At 41.3% G+C, this 12,591-nt stretch overlaps 1 long non-coding RNA gene across 1 annotated transcript; it reads right to left on the bottom strand.

Annotated features, from left to right (window-relative positions):
* Positions 1–10,754: 10,754 nt before the first annotated feature.
* Positions 10,755–12,020, bottom strand: LOC144581859 (uncharacterized). Its single transcript, XR_013533276.1, has 3 exons — positions 11,893–12,020; positions 11,263–11,384; positions 10,755–10,998 (listed from the first exon to the last, which is right to left on the bottom strand). It is a non-coding gene; the product is annotated as an uncharacterized LOC144581859 (long non-coding RNA).
* Positions 12,021–12,591: the final 571 nt, after the last annotated feature.

Here is a 12,591-nt window from a genome sequence, read left to right on the forward strand (position 1 = left end):
GGGTTTCTGTAGTTACCTGTTAGGTGTGATTGGTTTACAGCGCTGTTCAAGCATTCTATTTCCTGCTGTTCTTCAAAGTGGCGTATTGATGTCTCCAGATACTACTTTCAACTAACAAGGACTCCTTCCTTCACCAAACTTGAGTCACCTCAAGTGACTCTAGGCCTCTAGGCCTCAAACTTAGTCCGCTGCCTTCCTCTGGCTTGCCAAGAACAGTTTTAATAAAGAATCCTGCTAAACAAGTTCAGCAAGAATCACTGCACCCCTAACCAAGTTCCTTTTAGTAATTTTCCATCCACAGACCCTCCTCACTCTCCTGGTCAGTCTTCTTGACTTGTCTTGACCAATATGCAACCTCCCCCAATGATTGATCAGGGAGGTGGGCAATTAGGTCTCCAGTATTCTGGACCTGCCACACCTGGAATAGAGCCTTTGTCCTATGAATAAGCGCTGGATGGATAAAGGTAGCCCCCAACCTTCAGCCAAACATGCTTGAAATTTTACCTTCTACGATAGAGGGCTGAAAGTAGGGAGGGAAGGAGCTAAGAAACGCAGGCTCCCGACTCTCCCAGGAAGATACCGTATTTCTTCCTATGGAGTCTGAAGGTAGAGAAGAGGAAAGCCCAGTCTTTTTTATCACATTTACCTGTAGTGGAGCCTCCGTCATGCTAAGCTGGGGCTGAGGAAGGTCGGATCAGGTGTGGCTGCAGTGTCAGGCTCTTGCTCTTCCTACCAAGATTAGTAAACGTTCTTGAATAAATCTTTCTTCATTTGGCTGGGCCTGGTGGCTCACACTTGTAATCTCAGTACTTTGGGAGGCCAAGGCAGGCAGATGATTTGAAGTCAGGAGTTCAAGACCAGCCTGGCAAATGTGGCCAAACCCCATCTCTACAAAAATTAGCCAAGTGTGACGGCATGCACCTGTAATCCCAGCTATTCGAGAGGCCGAGGCACAAGAATCACTTGAACCTGAAAGGCAAAGGTTTAAGTGAGCAGAAATCGCACTACTGCTCTCCAGCTTGAGATACACAGTGCGACTCTGTTTTAAAAAAACAAAAAACAAAAGTTTCATTTGTTGTATATCTTTAGGACAATTTCCAAAAACTTTAAACTGTTGGTTTTCAAATACCACATGCTGTACTGGGAACTAAACATTGAGTACACATGGCATAAAGATAGATAGCAACAGTAGAAACTGGGAACCACTGGGGAGAAGTGGGGGGCAGGGACTGAAAACCTAACCACCGGGTACAATGCTCACCACCTGGGTGACCGGATCAGTCGTATCCCAAACATCAGAATCACACGGTATATCCACACAGCACGTGTGATGGTTAATACTGTCAACTTGATTGGATTGAACTATATGAAGTATTGATCCTGGGTGTGGCTGTGAGGGTGTTTCCAAAGGACATTAACATTTGAGTCAGTGGGCTGGGAAAGGCAGACCCACCCTTAATCGAGTGGGCACCATCTATCTAATCAGCCACCAGCGAATACAAAGCGGGCAGAAAAACGTGAAGGGATGAGACAGGCCCAGCCTCCCAGACTACATGTTTCTCCCATGTTGGATGCTTCCTGCTCTCAAACATCAGACTCCAAGTTCTTCGGTTTCGGGACTCAGATTGGCTCTCCTTGCTCCTCAGCTTGTAGATGGCCTATTGTGGGACCTTGTGATTACGTGAGTTGATACTTAATAAACTCGCCTTTACATAGGGTGTGTGTGTGTGTGTCCCCTTAGCTCTGTCCTCTAGCAGAACCCTGACAAACATAGCATCCCTGTACATGGACCTTCTGAATCTGATATACAAGTTGAAATTATTTTAAAAAATAAAAAAACTTTTTTTTAAAAAGAAAGTTTCAACCAATTATGGTCAGACTGGTGGATCTGTGGAGTCCTTCTTGCCAAAATTCTGGAATTGAATCTCCAATCTGATTTTAACACTGACTTTTATTTTTTTTACTTTTTTGAGATGGAGTTTCACTCCTGTTGTCCATGCTGCAGTACAACTGCATGATCTCAGCTCACTGCAACCTCCGCCTTCAGGATTCAAGCGATTCTCCTGCCTCAGCCTCACAAGTTGCTGGGATTACAGGTGTGCATCACCAGGCCTGGCTAATTTTGTATTTTTAGTAGAGACGAGGTTTCACCATGATGGCCAGGCTGGTCTCGAACTCCTGACCTCAAGTGGTCCACCCACCTTGGCCTCCCAAACTGCTGGGCTTATAGGTGTGAGCTACTATGCCCGGCAAACGCTGACTTTACATAATGGTTGCCTTGACATCAAATTATGATTTAATGTAACCTCAGTACATAAATGTGTTTCTTTAGGAATTATTACTTATATTAGGTTACTCAGTCTTTTGAGAATATTTTATTGATCTCAATATGCATATTGATAGATAGCTAGATAGGAGCTTTTTAAAGGAATAGGTACTCAATGAGAGAAAAATACGTATAGTTTTAAATGGCCTCAATTCTTTTTTTTTTTTTTTTTTTAGTCAGAGTCTCACTCTGTTGCCCAGACTGGGGTGCAGTAGGGTGATCTTGACTCACTGCAACCTCCGCCTTCCGAGTCCCAGTGATTCTCCTGCCTCAGCCTCCCGAGTAGCTGGGACCACAGGTGCATGCCACCATATCTGGCTAACTTTTTGTATTTTTAGTACAGACGAGGTTTTGTCATGTTAACCAGGATGGTCCCGGACTCTTGACCTCAGGCGATCTGCCCACCTCAGCCTCCCAAAGTGCTGGGATTACAGGTGTGAGCCACCACACCCAGCCCTGATCTCAATTATTTATATTTCCCTATATTTAGGCCCTTTGACCGTGAACACTGGTATGTCCTACCCTCTGGCTTTGGGCTCCGCCTTGTGATTCGCTGAGGCCAATTGAATATAAGCAAACGTGACACACGAAAAACTTGAAAAGTGTTTACTCTAATAGGCTGGCTTGCTCTTTCCTGTCTGAAGTCACCACAAGGACAGGCTGGGCTGGGCAGCTGGAGAATGAGACACACGGAATAGAATGGAGTTGCCCAGTCATACTGGCTGAGACCATTCTATATCAGAGCAGTAAGCCAGCCCTAGACATAAGGAAACCCAGCAGGTATCAGCAGACCTCTGATTATAGGCCATTCATGGCTGCCTGCAGGGTGAGCCACTGAGCTCAGCTGAGCAGAGCCTGTATCAGCTGAACCCACAAACTAGTAAGCTTAGATCTGTTTTGTTGTTTGCCACTGAGGTTTTGTAGTTGTGTGTTACGGTCGAAAATCATTACTGAAATAGATAATTGTTAGAAGACTTTACTATACATGCTATTATTTTGACAGAGTGAATAATGAATCCATGACTAAATTTTTACAAAGTAAAAAATTGAAATAAAAATTTTATAATTATTAAAATATAAGCCATTAAAGATCCCTGTAAACTTCTATGTAAAATTATACAAATAATAATGGAATCACTTAAAAATATACTTGAATCTTATTCACTACTGATTGATAGATGAGAAAATTATTTTATCAAACTGCTCAATTTTATTATTTATACTTTTAAAATATAAATTTAAAATTTTATGTTTAAAATGTAATTTTTTGGAAAAATTGTTTATATTATTGTATTTGTAGTCTATGATATAGAATGGTCTAAACTAGTATTGTAAATTGGTTGCATTCTGTTTTATAAGCACAATCTTCTTGGTTATCTAGTTCTGCTTCTGTTTTTTAATAGGAATGTTTCTTATTTGCCAAACTTATATGATGGTTTCCGTTTTCTGTAATTCTTTGTTTTCATTATCCTTTTGGTCTTTCATGTCTGAGGATGTCTGACTTACTGCCTTTATGTCTGAACTGTAACGAGGCTGCCTGTAATAGTGAAGGAAAGTTACGCATCCTTCACTCGGTGCATTACCTATGGACTTAGAGGGTTTTTCAGTACAAGCCAGTAAAAAAAAAAAAATCCCTGCCAGTTGCTTACATTTTGTGTCTTGGTTTCTGTAATGTGTTTTCTTTACTTTGATATTAAATTTTTAAAAATAGCTGAATGCTTATCAATTTCTATATCAATTTTACCTAGAAACCAATGTGATATCGTTTTTTTCAGATTCAATCATTTCAAAGAAAACTCCTCAAATATATGTTTGAATTTTTTTTTTTTTTAGTTTCTGTGGTTATTGTCTTCACTTTGGGGCCACCAATTACACCTCCGTTTCCAGGCCTCTGCCTTTGCCTTAATGCTTCTTATTAAACACTCTCTAATTGATTTAATGCCATTCTGTTTTTATTTTGTATTCTCTATAAAATTCATTTTCCTTGATAACTTAGCCTTATCTATGCCCATTTTGCTTTTCATCCAAATTTATTTGTTAGTGAAAAGAGTTTTGTTCTTCTTGCTTTATTATGCCAGCTTTCCAATATTCCCCTGAATTTCACTGGGATTTTACCTTTGACAACTTGCCTTCCTATCATTTCCTTTAATTGTGACACACTCTTGCAGGATGCTCGTCTCTTCCCCGGTTATTTACTCTTCCAGACGGGAGTATGTGTAGTTTGCACAAAGCCTTCTTTCTATTGTCAAAACAATTGCTCGGTATGTTTGAAAAATTATCAAATGGTTTTTCTTTTTCTCACCTTTCGAATACCAAAAATCATAGTCAAGATCAGTTTACCCAGGAGCGAGAGCCCCCGCAGCCATGCCTGGCATGCACACTGAGACGGGGACTGGGCAGATTGCTGGAGGCCGAGTGTGGACTGCAGGAGACTGAGAAACTCTGGGAACTCACAGTCTCAGGGACGCCCCTCCTGCCCCTGCCACACTGTGTGATTACACCTCCAAGAAAACGCTCTCCTCTCCCTTCCCAGTCTAGGTTCTCAGAGTCAAAAGGAAAGAAAAATCCTCTCATGTTTCTGACAGGGGGAGAAGAAAAGTATGTGTTTTGAAATATGTCCAACGTGTTCTCCATAACTAGACCTACTCCGTAGGGAAAATCCTGACCACAGTCGTATCTGGCTTTCGAGAACGGCAATTGAGCAACTCCGGCTACTCTAGCCTTCTTGTCTCCTCTACAGGAGGGTTCGGTAATAAGCTAAGAAACACCTTTAAGGCAAATAACATAAAATAGTTTTACAATTGGCAGCTTGAGCCAGACATTCTACTTGCATTTATATAGCGGGTGAACTGTACTGACACTCTTTTTTTCTTCTATGTTTATCTTACTTCTCCTAGTTAGAGGTTTACAAATTTTATTGATCTTTTCAAAGATCAAGCTTTGGATTACTAATTTTCTCGTCAAAGAAACTTTTCATCTTTATTGCGTAACTTTTTATTTCTAACAGGTTATTTTTGGTACTTTCACAGGGGTTCCGTCTGTGTGCTTACATTTCCCATCTGCTTTTTGTCTCCATTTTTATTAGAACTCTGAACATGCTAGTCATAGTTCATTTCCTGCCTGACAGTTAGTTCCACACTTGGTGTTGTTATATCTGGGTCTAGTTCTTGTATTTGCTTTGTCTTTCCCATCTGTGTTTTTCTCCTGCCCTTTTAACCTGTCATGTAAATTTTTTTTGTGAAAAGCTGGACATAGTGTATTGGAAAATTGGAATTGAGGTAAGTAGACCTTCAGCGTGAAGTTTTATGTTGTTCTGCTGAGGAATTCTGCTATGTTTCGTGTTTCCTGTGGCTTCAGGTGCCAGAGGCTTGAAATACGTCTCGTGTTTTCCTTTTTGACTCTCCTCATGTCTTGAGCTTCCCTAGACCCCACTTCCCCACAGGTGGGCCTCCCTGCGCTCCACTTCCCTCCTCACGTGGAGTCTGCCTCTCACCTCCTTGGATTAGAGCCACTGTTAACATATGGAAGCCCTGCCAAGGCGCTGGTGAGACTCGGACTGCAGAAGCGTTCTCTACTTATAATCATATCTTAGTCCTTCAGCCACTTCCCTGGTCTCTGACTTAAAAGCCTGTCTTAGTTTTCCACCGAACCCTCCTGTAGAGGAGACAAGAAGGCTAGAGTAGCCGGAGTTGCTTAATTGCTGTTCTCGAAAGCCAGATACGACTGTGGTCAGGATTTTCCCTACGGAGTAGGTCTCGTTATAGAGAACACGTTGGACATATTTCAAAATACATACTTTTCTTCTCCCCCTGTCAGAAACATGAGAGGATTTTTCTTTCCTTTTGACTCTGAGAACCTAGACTGGGAAGGGAGAGGAGAGCGTTTTCTTGGAGGTGTAATCACACAGTGTGGCAGGGGCAGGAGGGGCGTCCCTGAGACTGTGAGTTCCCAGAGTTTCTCAGTCTCCTGCAGTCCACACTCGGCCTTCAGCAATCTGCCCAGTCCCCGTCTCAGTGTGCATGCCAGGCATGGCTGCGGGGCTCTCACCTTAGAAAGGTTGAAAAAAATAAAAACTGATCTGATTATGAACTTCTGGATTTGCCTGTCTTCTAGATTCAGGGGTGGAGTTTCAACGTGCAACCTCAATTTCACGATGGGTCAAATAAGTCTTTTACTTTCAGCCTAGTCTGTGTTTTATTGTCGTAAGAACAGGAATAATGACTTCCAGGTTATGTAGGTGTCTGAGGTGAAACTGGACACCCCAGCATCCTGTCTCCTCATCTGGACCCATTTGTCCTTCCTTCTGAGCCGTAGGTTTCTATACACTGAGGCTATGAACTGCGCCAGGAAGGAGAGAGCTAAACCAGCAATGGGTTTTTAGGGAGCCTGTTTTTTCCTCTTAGACGTCTGAGGTGTTGTTGAATGTTCCTACCATAAATGACTCTATTCCCCTGGTGACAATTCATCTTCAGCTTGAATGCTAACTTAGCGTGAAGTCTTGGGTGCTCCTTAATCCTGCTGATATCCTCAGCACCGCCGGTCAAAGAGTGGACACTACCTTAGGAGATTCCCGGAGCTAAGCCTCAATCTTCTACTTCTTTCCTTTCTTTAAAACAATTATTATTATTTTCTACCCTCATTCCCCTGCCCTTCCGAAATTTATGGCATGGGATTGCTTCATTACGTTTGTTTAATTACTGGTAATGGGTTTTTGTTTCACTGAGTTATAACCATTTTGTTAATTAATTATCTATTGCAGTTGGAAGATTCTATACCTGCTGTCAAGGTGTCGCTCCCTGGAATTTTAAAGAGAAGTTTTAAAGTAAGATGCTTTGGCTAGTATTTGCAAGAATATATATATATATATATATTACATGATAAGCAAAACAATAGATTTTTTTTCATTCTAAGAAAAACAATTTGGAGGAAGAATTCAGAGGCAACGCCCTTCACGAGTGCAGTAGACCCCAGGCTTACCTTGGTGAGACACTGGTTCCTGTAGCTGTGTGACTTTGAACAGCGATATCTACAATCTTTCAATATTGTTTGTGCAATTGTGCACCAACTGTAGTCTCCACATTGTTTCACTGGGGATTCCTTGATGCGTAAAACAAATTCCTACCCTCAAGGATTTGCAAGCAAAGAGTTAAATAACGATGGAATTTCAGAATTCCACTGTCTTTTCATGTGTGCAGATATTACTTTCTTCATTTTTAAAATGAGAAGGTGGCCTCAGTGACTGCACAGTATTGCACCTCTGGTCCTAATAGTCTGATTCCCAAGGACAAGAATCAGAACTAACAAGGTATACAACGACAAAAGAATTTCCATCACGAGGAACCTGTAAGAAACCACGGAGTAGAGAGACTTGCACGTAAAGCAGTTAAAATGGATGGGAAGCCCATCAGCATAGTGTGTGTCCGTATTTTCTAAAAAGAGTTAGGTTCATAAGTTACTGTGTAGGGCAGTGGGAATTCTCGATGTCTTTGGACTCTTTCATGTGTGGTTTCTTGGCAACTCAGATGAAGCAATTTCTTATTGCTTTGTCCACGTAATAAACACTGATAAGTTTTCCAGTTTAAAATTTGCCAAGTCTGCTACTTTATCCCATAATTTTTATAATCATTGAAAGAAAATATCTACAGTTGTTTAACATGACAGGTAGAAAAATGATCAAAGGGATTTTCTTAAATTTCCTTCCAATTCAGGGACAAAAGAACACAGGGTCTTTGCTCCTGTTCTCAAATTTTCTTCTGTCCAAATGGCTCAGCCTTGACGTCGGAAGAAGTGGTGCAGGATGTAATTGCTCCCACTTGTCTTCCCTGGGCAAAGCTGCAGCTCGAAGAACAGACAGTAAGCTGAGAGTATTTAACACTCAGCAACAATACCAGGAACTTGTTCAAACCTTGTTTTTGAAGCTTCTTGACCTTCCAGTGATTTATTTCTTCCACACATGGTTTCATTAGAACTTCACTTGGAGATGAACAGAAATAGCAAATAACAGCGTCTTTTGTCTATTACCAGAATATTCCAAGCCTTTTCAAAAGGTGTTGCAAAAAGAATAAAGTGCGAACGTTGTTTGCCTGAGTCTCAGATCCTACTCATACAAGTGAAACACGAAATCTTTTCAACAAGGACTGAGAACGAGCTTATTATTTTTTAACATATATACAATTTATTCACTACAATATTGCTAGTAGAAGCCTGGAAATAACTCAGATGACAATAAACAGGAGAATTACTGATTATATTGTATCTATACAATAAAATTTATGCAGCTGATTTAAAGTTAAGGATGTACCCTCTTATTTTAATGTGTATGTATGAGAGGATATGTGATATGCTGTGAAAGATTTAAAAATTCAATTTAAAGAATACCTAGGATATCTGCTATTGTATAAGCAAAGAAAGTGCTATACAGATGTTCTAAAATAAAACAAACACATCCATACTCTGACCACTCAACTTTGGACCAGTGTTGCTCTTTATTAGTACCCAGAAATGTATGGACATTTTCTACGTCATTGTTTCAAACCTGTCTTTAGAGCTACTTGGAGCGGCACTGAAAAAACCCTTTCAGAGCTTCAGGAGACAGCTCTTCATCTAAGTGCAGCTCCGGCAGTGAAAGGTATGTGGAAGGTTTGCTCCGCTGTTGTAAGTTCACAGGTAGGCCCATGTGACTCTGCAAACCCTAGGCCTGAGCCAGGTTCATTTGAAATGTCAGCCAAACTACTAGCACCTTACACCATGATATGATTTGGCTCTGTGTTCCCACCCAAATCTCATATCAAACTGCAATTTCCCAGTGTTGGAGGAGGGGCCCAGTGGGAGATGATTGAATCATGGGGGTGGATCTCCTTCTTGCTGTTCTTGTGACAGAGTTGTCCTTATATCTGCTTGTTTAAAAGTCTGTAGCACCTTCCCCACACCTGCCGGCCACTTGAAGATGGGCTTGCTTTTCCTGCACCTTCCACTATAATTGTAAGTTTCCTGAGGCATCCCCAGAAACAGAAGCCTGTACAGCCTGCAGAACGTTGAACAGATTAAACTTCTTTTCTTTAAAAATTACCCAGTCTCAGGTATGTCTTCATAGCAATGTTGAGAATGAACTGATACCATCAGCATCTCAAATGCCATCATCACAGGCAATATCTATCAAACACTTACTTCAGCTGCGTTACATTTATTCGTGTATTTCTAATAATGACTCCACAAGATAGGGGCTGTTATTGTCCTCTTTTTACAGGTGACGTTTGCACAAAGTTGGTGACGTATTCTGGACTCTCCAGCCGAGAAGAGGTGGAGCTGGAGCTGAAATGTATGCAGTCTGACTATAGAGACCTTGCTGTTGTTCACTCTCTTTTAGCCTCCCTCCAAGGCTCAGTTTCAGCCCAGGATGCAGCACACACTATGCCAAGATACTGTAACTGTGGTTTAAAGAAAGCTGGACTCATATTGGCCCATATTCCAGCCCCAGCGCAATGTGACAATGTGGCAAATTGGCCCAGGAGTCTAGTTTAGAAATGCCTCTCAAACTAGGTAGGATTACCTGGCTTATGTTGAATTCTATGCTGGGCTACTTTGAAATGTTCCCCTAAAGCATTATTAAATGATGCCACACAGTCATATACTCTGGGCATCGAACAGCGACCAATACAGCTACCTGCAAACATCCCCAAAGGCTGCAGGTTTACTTTTCCTGTCTCCTACTCACTAACAAAATGAGTAATTCACTGCTTTCCACAACAGGCGTCTGCTCTTCTTGGCTCTCTACGGAGACTCATACCTATGCCTCTGTAAATGTTATCCATCCTTCGTGGCTCCGAAGATAAGGAAGCGTTCTCAGTTTTCCTGGGTGAAGTGACAGTACCTTTTATACATTCATTGTAACATTTGCCAGTCACCATTCTCCTCTCTAAGATCCATTTTATTTCTCCCTGATTTTTCACAGCCGTAAGAATAGGTTTTGTACCAAATTCGGTCTTCTGTACCAAATGGTGTGTTGCTCATAGTGTGAATTCAGTAAGCATTTTAAAAATAAATTAATTAATAAGTAAAGAGTAAATGGATTGTGTTAGGGAACCAGGACACAGGGTAATACAGGTTTAGCATTACTAATCCAAAAATCTGAAATGTCAAATGCTCCAGGATATGAGATTTTTGAGCACCAACATGATAACACAAGTGGAAAATTCCACACCTGACTTCATGTGACGGGTCAGAGTCAACGTACAGTCAAACTTTGTTTTATGCATGAAATTATTTAAAATACTTTATAAAATTACTTCCAGGGCACGTGTGTAAGATACACATGAAACAATAATGAATTTTGTGTTTGGACTTGGGTCCCACCCCTAAGAGGTCTCATTATGTATATGCAAATATTCCAAAATCTGAAGAAATTCAAAACACTTCTGGTTCCAAGTATTTTGGATAAGAGACCCTTAACCTGTATCAGCAAATTTTCAGAGAGAGGTTGATGGGAGGATATATTCACAAAGCAGTGGAGTAACTCAGCATAGCCTCTGTAGAGCAGAGCAGTTACCTGGAAAACATGATGCTCGTCTTCATGCAGCTTCGCCAGATGGATGTGAAACTCCCGCAGCTGATCCTTGTGGAAACCCATCCATCTCATGTCACTTCAGTGACTAATAAGATATATAGAAACGTGACTAATAAGACAAAAGGAAAACACAACCCTGCTCACGTGAAGTATTTGGGACAAAGCAGCTTTCTTCGTGTGTGGATGTGTTTTTGTCACTGCACAAGGAATCTAACACTGACGGATAAGATTTCTCCACCTGCCTCACTTTCTATTCCAATAGATAGTTGGCAGACCCTCTTTCTCATGAAAGGCATGAGCAAATGCTCCTTAGGTAGCAGGTGGTGGAATAATTCTCCTAACTATGGTTTAAAGAGTATCACAATAGTCTTGCCTATTCTTTGGGTTCCTTTCATGTGGGAGATGCAGACTGGCTTGTGTTTAGGACATTGACCTCTTCACACTCCAGTATCTCAATCTCAGCTTCCTTCTTCTGGACACTGGAACATTACGTAGCTATAGATTAAAGATCTTTTGGCACTGGCATCCTGAAAAGGTATGTATAAAAGATAATATAAAGGTGCACATTATGACAGAGATTGTCTCCTTGTCACCCCACCCAAAACATATGCTTCCTGATGTTCAGGTACCTGGAAGGCCAAACACCTTGTCACAGACTGTGTATTAGTTTTTTATAGCAAGAGAAGGTAAGTGATGAGTGTGGTGTCACCACGGTGTTGAGTAAGCTGACTGCTTACTCCTGCTGCTCAGAAAGAATTCGGCTCTATGGAGGCCTCTGGGTTCACTTTGCTCAGGTGGTGCTGAACTCCTACCGACTTTACTTCTGCTTTGCTAGGCTGACCATTCCCCTCCAGCTGACACATTATTTCAATAGACAGTGTTGACACTGTTTCCACACCCCAGTTCCCATGGACCGGGGAGATTTCCTGTGTCTTCCCGAGGAACTCCTCCCCACCTTCATGGGTAAGAGCACCAGCTCCTGCACGCTGTGGACTTCCGCCACTGCAGGTTGTCCGATTTCCTCCTGCTTCTCTGCCTCTTCAGGTAATGGAATCACACTCTTATTCTGAATTTTAACTCTTTTCATCCCTTCCTTCACACATTTCTCTAGAGTTGAAGTGAATCATTATTCTTTGTTTGCAAAGAAACTTGCTTTTCCTCAATGGAGAGCTGTCAGAATCTCCTGACTTTCATAAACTTTCCCAATTAGACAAAAGAAGAATTTCTCTTTTCTTCCTTGGCCTAGACACCACTTCCTATATTATAAATAAACACTTGGGTTAGAAATATGCACACGAAACTTCTAATGTATGCCTTTTCTGTGATGTCCATGTACCTATATTGATGGATAAGAAATAACAGAAGATTTCAAATATACAATTTTTTGCATGACATTCTGGATGGTATTTCTGCTGAATTCTTTGTGTTGGTTCACTCTCTCTCCCCTGCATCTTTTCTCTATTTGGGAAGATTGGAAAGTTCAGTTATACTTCCTAGATTCCTTTGATGCTAGATTTTCTGTATTGATTAACTAATGAGACATTTGGTTGCAAGCATGAGCAGAGTCCATCTCTGTAAAAGTTTGGGAGGGTTCTCCTGATAAAAAGGGCCATGGAAATAAGAGGTTCTTCCAACAGCCAGCCAGTGTCTGTTATACAGACTGCTGAATATTGAGAGGCAAGACAGTGGTGGCAGAGAAGCC

This window comes from Callithrix jacchus, chromosome 3 (genome assembly GCF_049354715.1).
Source record: "Callithrix jacchus isolate 240 chromosome 3, calJac240_pri, whole genome shotgun sequence".
Taxonomy (NCBI): Eukaryota; Metazoa; Chordata; class Mammalia; order Primates; family Cebidae; genus Callithrix; species Callithrix jacchus.